We start from the raw sequence: 19929 nt of genomic DNA, 5'->3' as shown, positions 1-19929 counted from the left end.
TTCTGGGACAGATTGGAGCAATTTCCTGTGCTGGACCTGACCAATCAGAATCAATCTGATCCATCCATCAGAAGCACTGCAGAAAAAAAAGGAATTTAAAATCCCCAGACCACAGTCATCCAAATAAAAAAAAAGTCAGCACTCGGTCTCTGATCTTCTATATGTCTTTAATTTTATCCATGGCTTTATCCATGGCTTACATGCAAAGCATGACAGAAGTGCTAATGCATCACCCATAGAGGTAAGTACATTGGAGACCAGGGAGTGGGGGGGGGGGGGGTTTATGCCGTTAGTTAACCTTATTTCTTTTCTGAAAAGGTGAACTTACAGTTTTTTTCTATGCCTCTACAACACCCCCTCAGCCCCCCCGCATTGATAATAGCAGTGCTTTCAGGTAACATTGCTGTCTTTATTATGCTAACCCCACCCCCGGCCACCATTTTGGCCAAGACCAGAAGCTCTTGCAGCCCCTGTAAAACCCCCATCACGTATCCCAGGAGGCTCCAACATTGTCAGGGGCTGGCTGCCTCATCCAGGTTCAGGCAGCCGGACCCTGACAATGTGACAGCCTCCCAGAGGAGAACGAGGATGGCAGCACAGGACACAGACAGTTGAATAGCGGACTGCTGCAGAACAATACTAGATCCACTGGACAGGTGAATTTGTGTTATGCGTTTAGCTCAGGATAAAAGGTAAGGGTGAGTTTTCAAGCAGGGGTTAGTATTCTTTTATGGGAATCCCCCTGGTGTGTAAGGTTGATTGGTTCAAGGTTCTTTCCCTTTGAGGATTTCGGGACTGTAGGGGCAGAGCAGGATGTTGATGGGAAATGGAAACCTGAAACAAGCTACCATGTAAGCTGTGCAAGGTGTGCTGGAAGATACCCCTCTGAGGTAGGCTCAGTCAAGAAAAAAACTTTATGAAGGAGGAAAGGCAGAAGAGCTGGTTGGCATCCCTTGTTGAACTAAAAATTATACAGTTTAGTGATATGGAGAAGGAGCCTATGCATGACCTGACTGAAGAGTTCTTTGTACCCTGTCCATGTTCACAGCGTACCTAGAAAAGCTGACTGTGTTAACAATCATTTATTTGAAGAAGCATCAAGGTGCACTGTGTAGGTGGCCAGGAGTAAGTGAGTAAACAAAATGGTAAAGGTGTTTTCTATTGAGGTGCATGGTACCCCATGTCATTCCTGTTCCAAGAGGAGGAAGGGAGAGGCCCTGTATCAGCATGGTCTTTGCTGGTGGCCAATCATGGGCTTACTTCAAAGTTGAGTTCTGTTTTACCATCCAGCAAATATGTGTGCCTCGTACATGGTTTCCTTTTCACATTTCCATTGTCAACAATCCTTTTAGACAGTAAGCATAAAAAAGGCTTTTTTCAAAAATGCAGACTATGTAGCCAAATAAAACTCTTTTTAAGGAATCTAGTACAGAATAGCATTGTACAATGATCAGTAGTTTGATACCTACCACAGAAGGTAAAACAATTAATGAAAGTATTTATTCTCTAAAATGTAAGCCTACAGTCTTAATTTATATAGATACATATTGTGGTACTTTGCAAGACTGACCCTCTTTTAGCTAAGGATACCTATGCACATGATAATCCTTTAAGCTGATGATACTGATTGATTTCCAAACTGTCAGACAGACCTGAAACTATTTTGTATGGAGTCTTGTCACTGCTGTGCCATTTACATGCCGCGGCAGAGGATGGAACATCGGATTTTTTATATATTTTATTATGCTCTGAAGGTTGAAATGGAGCTATTAATTTACTGCAAAGGAGTCCACTGTGCTGACCTCATTGGATGAAAGTCATTTTATCCTGGAGCATGACTAGTTATAATGAGTTTATGATTAGAACAGTATGGCTTTACCTAGTTGTTCAATGAGACATTATTAGGAGAGGCCTGCCATTACCACTAATAAAGGTGATGGGTACTGAATGATTTTTACATAGACTTTGTTAGAGCAGAGACTTTAAAGCTGAACTACAAGAGGATAAAAGACACAGTGTAATGCAGATCTGTGTTCATTAAAACATCATTAAAGCGTAAGCTCACCTCCTCAGCAAAAATGAAAAGGTGAACTAACACAGTACCCTCACCCCTTTAGTCTCTGCTACACTTACCCTCATGGGTGATTAGCTGTCACTGCCCTCAATGTGGGTGCAGCAGTCTAGGGATTTTAAAGCCCCACTCTTCTTCACCATCTTTCCTTGAGGCTTCTGGAATAGATCAGAGCAATTTGATCAGTTACCTGCTGGCACATGACAGCTTTTACCAATCAGAATTGCCCTAATGGTGGATGCCAAGGGTTATGGGGTTGGTTTCCCTTTACATTTTTTGTTAAAAGGTGCACTTACACTTAAAAATAATTTTGTTTTCAAAGGCAAGCAGTGTAAGGACCTGTATTTGACTTATCAGCCTCTTGCAGTCCCTTTACAGAAGAGCTCAGACTGGGGGAAACAGAAACAATACAATGTACCAATCAGCTGTGTTACAGTACAAGGAGCATGCTGGTAGAGGAAGAGAGAAGAGTGATGGACAGATTAGTTATTTGTTTCCATTTGTCTCCTGTCCAGTAACAGGCTGGGGATGGATGGTGGGAAGACCTGTAAGTGTTACTGAACTACAGCAGAGTTTAGAAAATCAGGTCCTTCCCCCTTGACAGACAAGGCTGCATGGCAGAACGGTGTACATTTCAGAATGTGATTGGCAGAAATGCAAATACTTTTGCTGGTAGAACAGCTCTCCCATATGTTTAGCAATGCCCCCCCCCCCTTAGGAGCTACCTGAATACTTTATCTCTTCGGCCAAGCATGTTTTATTTTTCACAGCCAGGTACACACTTGGGCTAGTTTCTTGAATAATCATTCTAGGGGTTTTGGTTGTTTTTGATGTTTTATTTGAGAACTTGGATAGGGAAGGGTAGATAGCGGGATACTCCAGATTCAACTACGGTAATTACAGGGAGGACAATTGCTTCAAATTTACTATGGAATTCTTATCTTCAGCAACATGCACTCTTAAACAATTCCTCTATGATAAGGACATACTATTGCTCTTCAGGGCACTAGCCAGTATCCTCTTTCTGCTGTACCCAGTAGCTGACTTTCTTAGCACAGAAGGGGTAGCCCACAAAAGAACAGGCCCCTAAATTTTGGCCTGTACTCACAGGAGCGGCAAATAGATCCTCTGAGGCATGGCTCCCCTCAGGGCCATCTTAATGCAAGGGCACTCCTCAGGAGTCTTTAATATTGATTGGACCCTGGGCGAAACTTTTCTTGGGGCCCCCTCCATGCAGTGTCGCTCTCCACCTGCTCTGAGACATACAATAAATAGCAGCTAGACTTAAAATCAGTTTTCTGAATCAGATCAGGCAGCTATTGCGATTGTTTGCCAGAGGTTTCAGTGTATCATTACCGCTCCCTGACTGGTTGCTAGAGGTTACAGCACACATTACGGCTCACTGATTAGTTGCTAGAGGTTACAGCACATGATTTTTGCTTGTTGATTGGTTGCTAGAGATTATTGTGGATATGATATCAGCAGGGCATGATATATATATATCAATTCCGCTGGCCGCCGCTATTTACATAACAATGCCGGTGATTTACATGTAAACACAGGGTCTGCAGGTGAGTCATCCATACACAACAATAGGGCAGACCTGTGCAGCATTAGTAGCAGCACTTCACACTGATGTATTGGGACACAGCACAGGACTAAAACCTCAAGGGACGAGGGAATTTAAACCAGGATAGTTGGCAAGTATGAGGCCGCTGCTTTGGGCCCCACAACAATGACAGGGCCCAGGGCAGCTGCCCCTTTTGCCCTGCCTTAAAAATGGCCCTGGCACTCCTAGGCACTGCCCAGGGGCCCCAGGTACATGGGAGCCCCACAATAATCTTGCATTACATCATACTTGCCAACTGTCCCAGATTTTCTGTCCCAGAACATATACTGTGCCCTCCTGAGCCCAGTATTGTGCCCTCCTGACCCCCCCCCCTATACTGTGCCCTTTATGTTGACTTGTCTTTGATTTATGGAATATTTTCCTTTTGTAAAATCGATTTTATTGAAAGTACTAATGAATATGTTTAATTCTATCAACTATTTATACTTTATTTCTTAAAATTAGGTGCAAAAATTGGGGCAAGCTGGTAGGGGCCCCAGTGCATTACTTTGCCCAGGGGGGCATGATGCTATTAAGACGGCCCTGGTTCCCCTCAGTCAGCTCTCCAGCCTGTGGCTGCATGGCAGCAGGCGCTGAGGAGGGCAAGACGCCCTGTCCTCACTTGACTCTCCACTCTAGGCAAAGACTACTTCTTGTATCTCCTCACTGAATATAAATACCCCTTCCCAGCATGCAACTGGTTGGGATAGCATCCATATTCATGCCACTGATCTGCATGAGCCGCTCCTGTCCACCCAGCAGTTTCCAAAACTACCAGGATATAGATGAGTCCCTGCAAGATCCAGTAACACTTGTTAAATACACAGGACTCCCTATATGCACCAATTCAGTCTTCCTGTTAAGCAGGAAAAACACTATATTTTACCTTTGTTTCCTTTTAAGCAGAAGACCACACTATGCTAACTATATACATCCTAGTAACCTACCTAGGGTGCTACATATGTACTCCAGATATAGGAGAGGCATCTTTGCTCATACAGTATATCTGTAATATGGTCCCTCTGCCTTTTGGCTAAGATCAAGTGTAGTATCTGTTCTTATCAGTTACCAGGAGGTGGCGCTTGCTTCCGTCCCTGTTCTACGGCGAGGTGGAGCAGGGGTGGCGGTTGCTATGCAAAATCTGCTGGTGTAAAGGTGACCCGGAGCGGTTCGTAGCTGAAAGGGAAGCCTTCTGTTGAGGATGGAGAACCACTGGTCGGCGCCAGGGGAGGGGACCCTGGCCTTCTGGCCTGGATTGGGGCAGCTTTAGCTCTAGTCAGTTTTTCGGGAGGGAATGTTTGTTCCCCTGTCTCCCAGGGGGGGAATGGCCTGTACTTCCCGAATGTAATTAGGTAGGAGTGATGGGAGCGAGGGTGAGGCCTGATGGCAAAGGGCTCTCACTAAGCTCCTGGATCTCCATGCCTTTCTGGCTGGGGTGTGGGCTGCTGTGGTCTGGGCTGGGGGCCGGGGATGCTTCTTTTGAAAAGCCTATGGTGATGTGCCCCTGAAGTGGCAGTTCAGGGGTGCCTTACATTCACTGTGATTTATCACTTTGAAGTTTGGCACCATGGACACTTCACTATATACACACTTTTCACACCTGCCTCTAGGGCCCGGCCTTTTGGCTAGGACCAGAGGAATTTTTGATTCCTGGCCCGGAGGGCCTGGTCATTGTATTGCACAATGGCCACCTTTTCACTCTCCTCTTCCCTATCCCTTTCCTCACTTTTTATTTATTTTATTTGTGTGGTTTGTCACGTTTTGTGTTGTCACTTGCACGTTTGATGAGTAGGGTGTCGGTCCTCGGACCTATCCTGAAAGTCTTGTGGGAGGGTGGACATAGGCCTTCTGGCTTGGTTCGCCCTCCCTTTGGGGGGTCTCCTTTCGTGGGAGCCCCTACCCTAGTACCTGGGTGGGTCTGTTTCGGCAGACCCTCCGGAGAAAGGCGATCGTCCGGCTTCGGCTGGATGGGCCATGAATTTGGTACCTTAGTCCCCGTCTGGAGCCTAACGCCCCGGGGGATCAGGGTAAGGTCCTTCCTAGTGGAGGACAACAGACACCTGTGGCACGGTTTTGTGTTTCACTCTTTATGTGTGTGCACTTTTTTTGCCACCGGGTGGAAGTTTTTGGGTGTGTTTTGCACGCCATAGGCTTTTTCAATCGAAAAAAAAAAAAATCTGTAATATGGTCCCTAATATTATATTATGTGAGTTTACTATGCTGTCCAGAAAGCAGGTTAATCTACTCAAAAGTATTATTTTTTGGTTCAAAGTGATTCATTAAACAGTTAAATGCCTGCTGTGAAAATGCCACTACTATGTCTTCACATATAATTGCACAGCAAAGGATTCTGGGAACTGTATACATATCAGAAGTGCTGTTTAATTTTATAGTAGTTCAGCTACACATAGGATATATCATGGGCAGTGGGGTCACCTCGGATTTTCTATAATCAGCAGTTGGAATCCACGAGCAAGGAGAACTTCCAGCTGATGATATTCTCGCTATCAACCTTCGCCACTCCGGGATTTTTGATGTTATGGAATTGTGTCATGTCTCTTCATTAAAAGTTTTACTGCTCCAGACCGAACCTGCCAAAAACAGATAATAGGAAGGAGACATACATTTCTCCTAAAGTGTATTTTCTGTTTGTTCAATGAAAATTCTAATGGATTTTGCGGCAGGTTTTTTTAAAGCATGTCTAATGTCAAAACATTTTTTTACTTTTGAATAGAGTGTGCAATGCTGTTAGATTTTTTTTTTTTTTTTTTTTTTTTTTTTTTTTTTTGCTGTTAGTGTCCTTGCTAGGGAAATTTTCCCCTGTATATTTATTCTGGTGACCTTTGGCATTAGGACAAAAAAAGTATCCTAATTGTAACAGTTGTCACTGTAACAGGAATTGTGTATATCTTGTAGAGGAACAGAAAGTAAAGAGAAGTTTATGCCAAAACAAAAAAAGTTTTGTCTTTTGGTATACTTTTATGTTTTGTATTTCAATTTACAATTTTCTGTATACAGTATTTGTAATGAATACATTTTTAAAAGTGAAATTGTAATCTTTCTTCTTGGTACTCTTTAATAAATATTGAAGCTGTCCTTGTATTTTGGTGGCTCTTTCCCAAGGTATCAGTTGCCAAATATGAACATATGGTTATGTTTAATGCAAAAGTACACAAGCACCTGTGTCTCTCCATAGCTAATTAGCTAAATGGTACTTAGCCCCGGAGTAGATTTTCTTCCATCTTATGACTGATGGGTGGATACTTTCCAGTGACATGATATAAGACAAAGACAGATTTTCACGTAATTTAAATAAAATCTACTGTCAAAGCTGATGTCATGAGAAATATTAAGGTTATATGAGGTTACATGTTCTGTATATTTTATGTTTAAAATGTGAGTTGAATCACAGTTTTTTCCCATATCAAACCATACTAAAATACAGGGGGATCGATTTAGTAAAACTAGATCACGCAAGATCTGGTGCAGCTCTGCATAGAAACAAATCCGTTTACATTTTTTTTTTTTTCAAAGCTTAATTGAACAAACTGAATTTGGAAGCTGATTGGCTACCATGCACAGCTGCACCAGATTTTGTATTCTCCAGTTTTAGTAAATAAACCCCAAGGTGTAGATGCAGTTATTCCTGTAACATAATTACTGAATATTGTGTTTTGCCTAGCTTACTTACCTTTTTTGGCATGTAGAGGGACCGATCCATCCATGTAGCTGCTGCATGCGTGCTCTCCTTCTTTACTGCCCACAGACATTCAGCAGCCACAGGAGGTAAACTGAGGGCATTGGTTCCTCTATATGCCACTCCTGCCTCCTCCCTATCACTGCCCTGCTGTCCCAAGCTCCTGCGTGCTTCCCAACCCCCCCCCCCCCCCCCCAGCAGTACTGCAAGGTTTCTCCCTTCCACTGGCTGCTGCGGGTAGAGTTTCCACCTCATCCTTTTAAATCCGAACACATAGTCCTCCGGGGACCCGCGTGGTCCCGTCGACACCTTTCTGTTCCTTTTCCTTGCCACCTCTCTACATTCTTTCCCTTACTTCTCCTTCCTATTGTTTCCCCTTTGCTTTTCTCTTTATTCTGACAAAAATGTTATACCTACAACCCTTATAACAAGAATAAGGCTTATAGCCTAAATCCTTCTTACGGTCTATATCTTCCTGACAAGCAGATGATAAATCTATGCTCTATATTGTTATTGTTTTGAGGTTACTCCACTTTGTCACTTGACATTGTCTTCTCAGTAGCCAATACTACCTTACTCTGCTCCGTTATAGCGAGTAATGCTTATACCTAAAACGTTTTCCTGTTTTTATCGCACATGACATGCGCTAATTGTACCGTGAGATGTTTTCTTTATTCTTGAATGTGATTATCTCTTGTTGTATACTGTGATCTTTTCTAATAATAAAAAAGTTTGAACAGAAAACCCAAACACATATTAATTAATTCTGAGACTAATTTAATACAGATAAGACACCAAGTGAGTTTAATTACCACCTTAATCAGCCACAGTGTAATTAATATGTGTTCAGGTTTAAAGGGATGAGGTAGCAACCCTAGCTGCGGAGGATCTGTCAGGATGAAGAGCAGGGAAGGAGCTGGTAAATGTGTAATTTACCGTCTCTTCCTTGTCTTAATGAATAGAGTCAATGATCAGTTTTTATTCATTCATTTGCCTTTTATCATCTCTTTTCAACTCAGTGGTTTTAATAGGACTGGTCCATTACACAGTAAAGATATGGATCTTTGTGCTTTTAGTTCTGCTCAAAGGACATGGCAAGGAATTCCTGAAAAATATCAACAGGTGTGTTCTGTACTCACTGAATATGTGCTTAAAGAAGAATTCTCATCAAAAAAGTTAAACGTTTCTTCATTCCTCAGGGGACCATGTGCATGTAGCATTTAGTCCCATTCTGATCATTGCCCTGATTATGTCCTAAACTCACCTCTTTGTGCTGTCTGTAGCTACACCCCCTTCTAAAGCCAAAATTATGGGTGTTCCTGTGGAGGGAAGTACAGACAGCACAGAGCCCTGCCGCTTTTCTAAGCTGAGTTATCTTATTATTCAATCCTACTTATTCGTTCATAATAGTAAAATATTAGGCTGAGTTCACACTATTGCGAATTGGATGTAGGTTCTCCGCATCCAATTCGCAATAGCAGAAGAATTTGACCGGCTCTGTATGGAGCCAGTTCACATACCTCCGCTGCGGCTCTGGTGCCAATTTTCACAGGAGCCCTGTGCATCTTTTGGTCCATTTTAGCTCAGAATTCGGCCAAAAATCCGGGCTGAAATCGGACCTGAAATGGTGAACGGGGATACACCGGACCCCTGCTGTGAGCCTCATGAGCAGAGAGTGTGAACCCAGCCTTAGGCCGCGTACACACGGGCGGACTGTTCGCCCAACTTTGTCCGCTGAACAGTGTTTGGGCGGACAGTCCGCTCGTGTGTGGGCTTTCAGCGGACAGTTTCAGCGGACAGTTGGACGGACAAGGTTTTTCGGAAATTCCGAAAAACTGTCCGCTGAAACCTTGTTTGAGCGAACAGTCCGCCCGTGTGTAGGCTTGTTCGTCAAACAAAGTTGCGCGCATGCTCAGAAAGGATTTTCACGCCGAAAGCTATAATGCAGTGTATAGGACGTCGTATTTTTCGTCCCGTCGTACGTGCCGTTCACGTCATCGCGCACGGTTTCAGCAAACTGTTCGTCCGTCGTGTGTGGCCATGTCCGTCCATGCTAAGTTTGAGCGGACTGTTTGCCGAAACTGTTGGACGGACAAAGTTGGGCGAACAGTCCGCGCGTGTGTACGCGGCCTTAATCAAAGCTGCAACTCTGTGTAATGTATCTGCTGATACTCTGTATGAAGTAAAAGCAGCCACAGATACTTTACATAGAGCCACAGCTCTGATTGAACATTTACTTTTATGAATATAGGAGCAGCATAGATTATTTTTTTTAAAAGAGGCATCTGCAGCCTGCTTGAAAGAATTCACAGCCCGGCTGATCAGAGGCATTCTCTGATTGAACAACATGTGGGGGGGGGGGGGGGGGGGTGATGACATAACAATCTCTACCTTGTTCAATCAGAGAATGCATTGTATTTATAAAAAATAATCAAGGCTGTTCTATAAATGGTGGCAGTGCCAAGTGAACAACCCTGTGTAGTCAATGAGCAGTGGCGCAGCAGAGAACCTAAGCAGTACCTTGATGATTAAAGCAATCACTGGAGTAACGCTGAGTGTAACATTTACCTAGAAGTTAATTCTGATACAATTTTCACATATTTACATTCATGCTTGTAGATAGATACCTGGCTATAGAGAGCTAGTAAAATAAAACTGAATTGACATGCTGGATTTAAACACAGTCTGCGTCCTGACAATAGGGGGAGATGGTAAGCCAAAATGTGCTTCATAGACTTCTATACCAGCCACATTGGAAGGAGAGCTGAAGTTCAGGGGGAAGCCATGTTGTAGACTTCTATGGACTATTAGACTACAACTCCCAGAGAGAGGCAGCAATAAGGGTGGAAACACAGGCTTTTTTCCTAGGCTGCAAACAGACTAGTTTCTTCTTGGCCTCAATGATACTGTAGAGGGAACCTCTCCCTGTCTGCCGGTGCACCTTCCCATATAAGCGAGCAGACTGAGCAGGGAACGGGCCCTATACCCTGGGGACCAGAGAGAGAAAGAGCATTGACCAGGAACTGAATCTTTGTGGGATACCGTCTCTTGCTGTACAGGTACTGTAGCGCAGTAATCTGGGGGACTGAGAAGGACCAAAATCACACCAAATCAAACTAGAGGGCACCTGAACAGCAGGACTTTAATGGCTGTAATGCTGGGTTGGTGGGAGGGCCTTGCGGGTGGCCATAACCTCTTTTGCTTCTAGCAGAGACTGAGCACTTAGGAATTTGACTTCTGACTAGCAGCATTCATTAATGCATGCAGGCTTTATTAGACTGTACTGTTGTGCAACATCATAAAGACTGGGCCCCAACGCTACCTGGCTGAACAATAGCAGAAGACTGTCTCTTTAGATTGCTGCTCCATTTGCTTCCTAGTGAAGGGGTACTTATTCAGTGAGACTTGGGTTCTAGCATAGCCATTCCTAGAGTGTACTCTAGTAGTACAGCACGCTGGTGGCAGGAAGGCTGTCATAGCATATTTTACTATGGTGGTCAATGTTATCGGTGCCGTTGCTTTATTTCGATTCGAGGGTTACCGGATATACAGTAGATCGATTTAAATACATAGAGCTGCAAACCAAATTGCTTCAAACTAGTGATCTTATTGTCTAGTAAGTTCTGATTAACTAAGTTCTCTATTTCCTTGTTTATGAATGTTGCTGTTTTCTATACCCTGCAACAGAATACCAAGTTCTGCTTTGACTTATCAGTTTGGTGTCTATTACAGTTGTGTGCAGAATGTTTTTCTTTGTGCTTTTAACAGTATTAACCCTTTCATGACTAAGCCTATTTCTGACATTTGGTGTTTACAAGTTAAAATCCCTATTTTTTGCTAGAAAATTACTTAGAATCCCTAAACATTTTATATATATATATATATATATATATATATTAGCAGAGAATCTAGAGAATAAAATGGCGATTGTTGCAATATTTTATGTCACACGGTATTTGTGCAGCGGTAAACGCAATTTTTTGGGAAAAGAGACACTTTCATGAATCTAAAAAAAACAAAACAGTATAGGTATCCCAATTTTTTTGTATAATTGTATAATGTGAAAGATGATGTTACGCCGAGTAAATAGATACCAAACATGTCATGCTTTATAATTGCACGCACTCGTGAAATGGTGGCAAACTTTGGTACCTAAAAATCTCCATAGGTGATGCTTCAAATTTTTTTTACAGTTACCAGGTTAGAGTTACAGAGGAGGTCTAATGCTAGAATTATTGCTCTCGCTCTGACGATTGCGGCAATACCTCACATGTGTGATTTGAACACCGTTTACATATGTGGGAGCAACTTCCGTATGCATTTTCTTTGCTGCGCGAGCTCGCGGTGACGGAGGCTGTTTGAAAACAAAATGTTTTATTATTTATTTTATTTATTTTTATATTATTAAATTGTGTTTTTTTTTTATTGATCACTTTTATTGCTGTCACAAGGAATGTAAACATCCCTTGTGACAGTAATAGGTGGTGACAGTTACTCTATATGGAGGGATCGGGGGTCTAAAAGACCCTAAATCCCTCCTTTGCACTTCAAAGTATTCAGACAGCCGAGTAAACAGGAAGTGACGTTGTGACGTTGCTTCCGTGTTTACATCAAGGAGACTGGAAAGAAGCCGCTTCCGGCTTCGTTCCAGTCTGTCACTAGCCACCGAAAGAGCTGGATCGTTGATCATCCCACCCGTGCCACCAGGACCAGGAGGCCCGGGAAGAGCGGCGGGAGGCGGCGGGAGGGGGGGCGTCCCCTTCCAGCTCCTCCGGGATAACAATCCTAAAAGCCACTCGGTTGTTATGTTTGGAAAGCCGATCACCCGCTCTAAACAATGGTACTGGGATGATGCCTGCAGCTGCGAGCATCATCCCAGTATAATCCCCCGAAAGCCGAGTACACACATCTGCATATGCTCGGGGGGTATAGGTTAAAGGTTCTACATGCTTAACCTAGTGTGTCAAAGGGCCTGAGGTTGTTCACAGAGTCGAGGCACAGAACAGAAAACCCAAACTACCAAGCAGCTCCTCCTGTGCTATCGAGCAAATCTATTTAAATGAATGACGTCCTTCTAATTTCTATATATTAGGAAATCTCGTTCTCCAGCCCGATATCAGCTGGACCATTTTTTCAGTACATTTATAATATTCAGTTCCTAATTCCAACATAGAAACCAGAATAGTGGTCACATCCATTTCTTAAGTATTAAGCTTAGAGAGACCTCTACAAATTCTGTCTAGTGGGAAGGGGGATATGAATTATTTCCTGCCTTCCAGCAAATAACTTTTCAAATTTAACATGATAGTTCTGATTTATGTGCTCTGCAGGTTAACTAGAAAATACTGCACAGTATGCAAAAAGAGTGTGGTCAAATATTTCCACTGAAGATCACTGATAGTCTGTGTGAGGAGGGTTCAGCTATTTGATAGTACGGTAATAATCTTTTTATACAGTTGCAGGAAGAAAATTGAAAAACTTTACAGAATATTTCATATTAAAGAGAAGACATTTTGTCATGGCTCTTACAGGGGAAGAGACGCTACTGGAAACAGCTAGATTAACCACTTCCCGCCCGCCCAACATCATATGATGTTGCAGACTTTGAGTGGGGATATCTGAATGATGCTTGCAGTTAAAGGCGTCATTCAGATATCTTCTTTTAGGCCCCTTTCACACTGGGGCCTTTTTCAGGCACTACAGTGCTAAAAGTAGCGCCTGTATAGCGCCTGAAAAAAACAGCCCCTTTCACTCCAGTGTGAAAGCCAGAGGGCTTTGACGCTGGAGCGGTGCGCTAGCAGGACGGTGAAAAAAAGTCCTGCTAGCAGCATCTTTGGAGCGGTGAAGGAGCGGTGTATTCACCGCTCCTAAACCGTTCCTACCCATTGAAATCAATGGGGCAGCGCGGCTATAGCGCCAGCAAAGCGCTGCTGCAGCGGCGCTTTGTGGGCAGTTTTAACCCTTTTTCGGCCCGATTACCGCGGCTAAAACGACAGCCTGAATACTGCCGACGCCCGCACCGCCCCAGTGTGAAAGGGGCCTTATCATTGTGATATATGAGGCCAAACTAACTCCCCATCGTAGCCCTTCAATAGAAGTACACGTCCACCAGTATCTTTCAATCTGTCTCTTCATGTATGTCTAAAGTGATTGCACCTGATGAGCAGGAACACATAATACTATTTGCAACTGTGTTAGCCCTTGGCTATGTGCATCAAATCTACAACTACAGGCCAAAGATCGAAGTCTATTTGCATGCACATAACAAAGCAACAGTTTTTTAAGCAAATGTACCTGTGCAGTGTAAACCTTACCATTTTAAATGTCCAAGTCCCTGGGCATGATTAGTGCTAACAAACATTAACATCAGTGCCTGGCTGCAATGAGCTTCCAATCTAGAGACTATTTTGACAGGAGACAAATAAAAAGTCTGACACAGGGGGGTGGAGCACCATTACGTAGGTGCGCCGGAGATACCTCGGAAGCCCTAACCTCCTGCTAACCCCGCGCTCTCCCTCCTCTTCCCTCCTCAGCAATATGCTGCTGTTCCGGTTCGCCGTGTAGCTAAATGTCAGCCCGCTCAGCTGATCCCCAGTGCGCCTGTACCCTATTCCGCCCCGGCAGTCGGCCGGACATTACGCCGCTAGCATACCTGTAGCTAGCCGAGAGGGTTCAGCAGAGGAGAAGGACGCAGCGCCAACCCCGTGGAGCCTGACGCTGGGATGTGCGGTGATTCGCAGAAGCAGGCAGAGTGGCTGAGACACACAGCGGTACAGTAGCTCTATTCTCCTGGACCGGGTGAGCGGTGTAGCGTGACACTACGGAAGGCTCTTTTTCTACCAGACCAGGTGAGTGTTCCAGGTGGCTGTTGTGGATGGGACTATTTGTGATAGAAGTTTTTGAGGACTCTCCCGCGCCCCTCCGGCTAGAGTCATCCAGACTACGGAGGTAAGGCGGATAGGGGAGAGCGAATACAGCGTACAATGTATGATCGACATTGAGCAGCTGGGCCAGATTGGAAAGGTCCATAAGGACATTAGCAAGTGTCTATCTGTGGTGGCTGTTTAAAGTTTGAAGCAGAGAAGAGCTGTAGATAGCAAGGGGGGATGCTTTAAAAGAGGAGGAGGAGAAAAGAAAAAAAAGAAAAAGAGCATGTTTCATTCAGAGTTTGATGAATGAGAATAAAGGAGAAACACGCTTTTGAGGTGGCTTGTATTGTCTTATTGTTTGAAGTGGATGGTTCTCCCCTCATAATACAACGCATAGACGGTGGTTTAATAAAAGGTTGGTGATGCTGGATGATCTCTGCTATATTGGGCCTGACAAAGGTGGAATCAAGCTATAAACCCTAACAGCAATAATTAACTACTAATATCTACCACTAACTGAGCAAGTTTAAGGACAATTATTGTGGAATTATTGTGGACTTCTCATGTATTCCCCTTGAGACGTAGTAACTAACTATTGATGAGATCTGGACGGAGTAAGAAGAATTAAAATAAAAAATATTAAGGACTGTTTGATATTGGTTGGGTATCGGTGCAATAATAGCCTAAAATATCATTGGAGCATTATTGATCGCTATTGGGTACTGTTAAGTTAAGTGAAAATATCGGTCCTATTGGTATTTGGTTCATAACGACTGAAAAATGGCTAAAGAAAAAAAAAAGAAAATGAGTTTTAAATCTGAAACCTGAGAGGAAATCTAAGTAAGAAAAGGAGACCGGTACCAAAGATCAACACTTTTGAAAGATCGATCTAAGACTGAAGTGGGACTTTGGGACCGTGGGGGAATATTGGCTGTTGGGTGTATATTTAATTAAGGATTAGTTAGAGCTACCTCATAGGGGTGCAAGATAGGAGGCTGGCCAGTGGGGAACATAGGCTCAGTGACATATTGGGCTATTTGTGGGTCCTGCCACCCCTACCCCCCACCCCTTTTTTTTTTTTCTTTTGCCTGAAAAAAATTTTTTCTTGGTGAAAGTAAGCTTAGGGATAGTTGTTGGGAGGGGAGGAAAGAAAGCTTTAGAATCCTATAGAAACCAGGTAAAATCCGGACTGCTGTAAGGGCACTGCCAATATGAAAGGGAAATCGGGGAAAGCAAATAAAACAACCACTCCAGTTTCAAGTCCTGTAGGCATACAGAAATATATGGCTGCCAACTCTAGTATAAGAGAAGAAGAGAGCAGAAAAATCACCGCGGTCTGGACCTAGTAGACAAAAAGGGGAAGAGAGTAGAGGGGGGAAGATTGCAACCTCAAGGACAACAGGACCCAATAAAAATGAGGAAAGATCACAAGCTAGCGATATAAGGCAGAAAGGTCCCCAAGAGAGGGGGGGGAAGTGGGCGCAGAGGGAGGAGATTTAGGTTTAAGAGAGAATGCTCAGGCCCCCTCCATAGAACAAGGTTTGCAAATAAGGAAAATGCTCTCAGAGATGTTTTCAAGAATGGAAGCATCTTTGAAAGCGGAAATTGCAGTAGTTAGAGCAGATATTGGCAAGGTTCTGAAGAGAGTGGAGGAATAGAAGATAGGGTGGAAGCCCATGAGCAAAGGATAGAAGAAATTGATCAGGTAACAGCCCTCCAGAGAGGAAATAGAACACTTATGTATAAGTTAGAAGATCAGGAAATAGGAGTAGGAGAAAGAACTTGCGAATAAAAGGACTCCCTGAAATTCATAGCAATTCAGCGCTTAGAGAAATAACCCAACAAATATTTAACCCTTTGTTAGATAAGGAAGCTTCAGATCCACTCAGAATAGACAGAATTCATAGAATGGCACGACCCCCAGGATTAAGATCAGAAGCCCCGCGGGATGTAATGTTGAGGAAAAAACTCAGGTAATGGGAAAAATTAGAACACTACCAGGGGTGACCTATGGGGGTGCGGAATTGCAGATCTACTCTGATTTAGTGGTTGAGACATTGAGAAGAAGGAGGCGAATAAAATCGCTTACGGAGCGGATGGTTGCAGCCGATATCTCATATCAATGGGGGTTCCCGATATGCCTGATAGGAAGGAAGGAGGGATGCTCTGCAGTTCTGTGCAGAGCTTCACGATTTCTGCGAGCGTCTAGATATAAATCCCCCCCCCCCCCCACAGTTAGATTGGGAAAGGAAAGAGGATATGGGGGACCTACAGAATAGGCCCAAAAGCAACAGAGTTCAGGAGGGCGGAGCAAGGTGGAAGGAGAGAGGAAAGGCTAATAATCCTTGATTTTAATTTAATTAAAGGGCACAAAAGTAGAAGGTCAGGATGGAGGGGGAGGGGGGGTGAGAGGAGGGAGGGGGCAAGAGAGGTCTCTGACGGACTGGGGGTGTGAACCCCAGGGATACTATGGGAGATAGGTGGCCGCAAAAAATGGTCAACCTGAACCATAGAGTTAATGGGAAAGAGGGAGTCCTGCCCAGTCTTGTGAGACGTTTCGTTACAGGACGGGGGGGGGGGGAGGGAGAAGGAAGGGGGGGTTTATAGGAGGGTTTTTCTTTTTTGTGTGGTTTGCTTCTTTTTTGTAATGTGTGTTCTCACTCGCTCCTTCCATAGAGGTAGTATGATAGGTATATTCCTGGGTCTCACCAGACGCTCCCAAAAAAGGGGGGGAAGCAACCAGGCGACAGAAGGGAGTTATGATAATAATTAATGTAGTTACTTATAATGTAAGGGGTTTAAATACAAAAAGGAAAAGATACATGATAAACGATGAACTACAATACCTGGGAGCAAATATAGTATGTCTCCAGGAGACACATATAACCCATACCTCAGGTATTAGATTAAATTCGGCTAATTTCCCGGTATGGATCTACGGGGATACTCCCTCCCCGTACTCTAGAGGTATAGCGATAGGATTCAGTAGAACAATGAGGTTTGAATTAGAGGAGCGGCTTGTGGACCCTGAGGGAAGGTACCTGTGTATTAAAGGTAAATTGTTTAACAAGAAATATACAATTGTGAATGTATATGCACCGAATAAGAACCCGGATAAATTCCTTAAGAAAGTGCTTAATAAAATAGAAGGTTTTAAAGAAGGGAAATTGATAATAGCAGGAGACCTCAATTGGAGTATTGATCCTAAAGTAGATACGACAGGGGGAGGGGATTGGATTTCTGAACACAAACAGAGAGCGGTACTAAAAGTTTTAGCAACTTTCCAACTACAGGATGCTTGGAGGATACTCCACCCGAGAGATCGGGATTATACATGCTTTTCCCCGGTCCACTGCTCCTTTTCCAGGATAGACTATATCTTCCTGGAACACCAGCTTTTATCAGCACTTAAAAAGGCTGAAATAAAAAGAATAACGGTGTCAGACCATGCACCAGTAAAAATTCAGCTGGAGATAAAGGAATCTGGTGGACCGGGGTTTAACTGGAGGCTTAATGAATTACTGATACAGGACAAGGACTCAGTCCGTAAGATTGAGCAGGAGTTGGAACAATTTTTCAGATGGAATGACACCCCAGGAATCTCCAGCGCAATATTATGGGAATCACACAAAGCAGTAATAAGAGGGGTATTAATAGGGATCGGAGCAGGAAAAAAGAGAGAAAGGGAAAAAAGGAAAACTCAATTGTACGAGGAAATTCAGAAATTGGAGCAGAAAATGAGACCCAAAGGGGTTCCGGAAAGACAGGACTTGATAATGAAGAAGAAGGAATTAGAGGATTGCTTAGAACAGGAGAGGATAGCTGCCTATCATATTCTTAGCAAGGAGAGATATCAATGGGGAAATAAATCAAGTAAATGGTTGGCTAGAATGGTAAAGGAGAAAAAGAGTAGAACTTTCATTTCAAGAGTGAGAGATAGGGAAGGGGAAGTACAAAACACGTCAGAGAATATAGCGAATACATTTCATTCATATTATAGTGCCCTATATAAAATAGATCAAACAGATAGGGAGGAGAATGAGGTGCAAGAGGAAATGGGAGACTACCTGAAGGGGTTAGATCTCCCAGGGCTGGTCAAGAAGAAATGGATGCATTAGAAGGCCCAATATCAAGTGAGGAGGTGGAGAAAGCAATTAAAAATACAACATCAGGAGGATGCCCTGGCCCAGATAGGTTCCCCATTTCCTATTATAAGAAATTTCGAAAACAGTTAGTGCCTAAATTGTGTGATTATTTTAATGTAGTGGGGAGGGGAGAGAAATTCAGAGAAGAGACACTTCTGGCGCATATAGCTTTGATCCTGAAAGAAGCAAAGGACCCTATGGCAGTTGAAAGCTATAGACCAATCTCACTATTGAGATATTAAATTGTTCGCAAAAATTATTGCGGAACGATTAAAGCCTTATATGCCAGACTGGATACAGAAGGATCAGGTGGGGTTTATTCAAGGGAGGGAGGGGAGAGATAATTCATTGAAGACCATAATGTTAATACAGGGAGCTATTAGGCAGAGCGCCCCCACGGTACTCATGTCAATAGATGCCAAAAAGGCATTTGACAGGGTCAGCTGGCGGTTACTTTTTGAAACTTTGAAATATCGGGGGATAGGAGAGAGGATGAGGGGTTGGATAGAAGCCCTGTATTTTTGCCCCAAAGCCAGAATAAGAATCAATGGGACCCTGTCTTGCCCCCTTGAGCTCTTTAACGGGATGAGACAGGGTTGCCCACTCTCCCCTCTCCTCTTCATAATGGCACTAGAACTCCTTCTGGCGGCCATAAGGAAAAATCAAGACATCCAAGGGATATGGGTGGAAGGGAGGGAGTACAAGATCGCTGCTTTTGCGGACGACCTCCTGCTCTATATTTCTAACCCCAGAACCTCTATTCCGGTAATTTTGAAGGAACTTTCAAAATTTGGTATTCTCTCCAATTTCAAAGTGAATATGACCAAATAGGAAATTTTAAACTTAAATCTATCGGTAGAGGACCAGAGTGCAATTCAAAGTCAATTACCCTTCAGGTGGTGTAAGAAAGAACTTGGGTATCTGGGAATAAAGCTGACGGTAAAGGCGGGGGATCTGTTTGGGGCCAACTATATCCCTCTTCTGAATAAAATTAAAAAGCAATTAGGGATGATTCAGTACAAAGCTCTTTCATTGATGGGGAAAGTAAATGCAGTAAAAATGGTTATATTACCAATATTCATATATACATGTCAAATGGTCCCAATCCCCCTTCAACAAACGTACCTTAATAAATTAAATCCATGATTATAAAATGTATCTGGAGAGGTAAAACTGCGTGGATCGCATTCAATATAATAGCTAGAGGAAAGGACAGAGGGGGCTTGGCAATACCCGACCTCAAAAAGTATTATGAGGCTATTGTTGTGTCTAGAATAACAGATTGGACCCATAATAAAAAGGGTAAGGACTGGGTGGAATTAGAATATAATTTAAGTAAGAGGGAAATGGGGGTTTAATATGGATCCCGGCATGATTTAGAGAATTAGGGGTTAACACAAGTATATTGACAAAAAATTCACTGTGGGTTTGGGACACAATAAATAAGAGACAGAATTGGGAGTATAATTCATCATTAACCCCGATACTAGACACAAAATTTTTTAGGCCTGTGCAAGAGGAATACATATATTTTAGTA

This window comes from Lithobates pipiens, unplaced genomic scaffold (assembly GCF_037356315.1).
Source record: "Lithobates pipiens isolate NorthernLeopardFrog02 unplaced genomic scaffold, aLitPip1_a1.2 Scaffold_22, whole genome shotgun sequence".
Classification (NCBI taxonomy): Eukaryota; Metazoa; Chordata; class Amphibia; order Anura; family Ranidae; genus Lithobates; species Lithobates pipiens.
Note: the sequence above shows the minus strand (reverse complement) of the source record.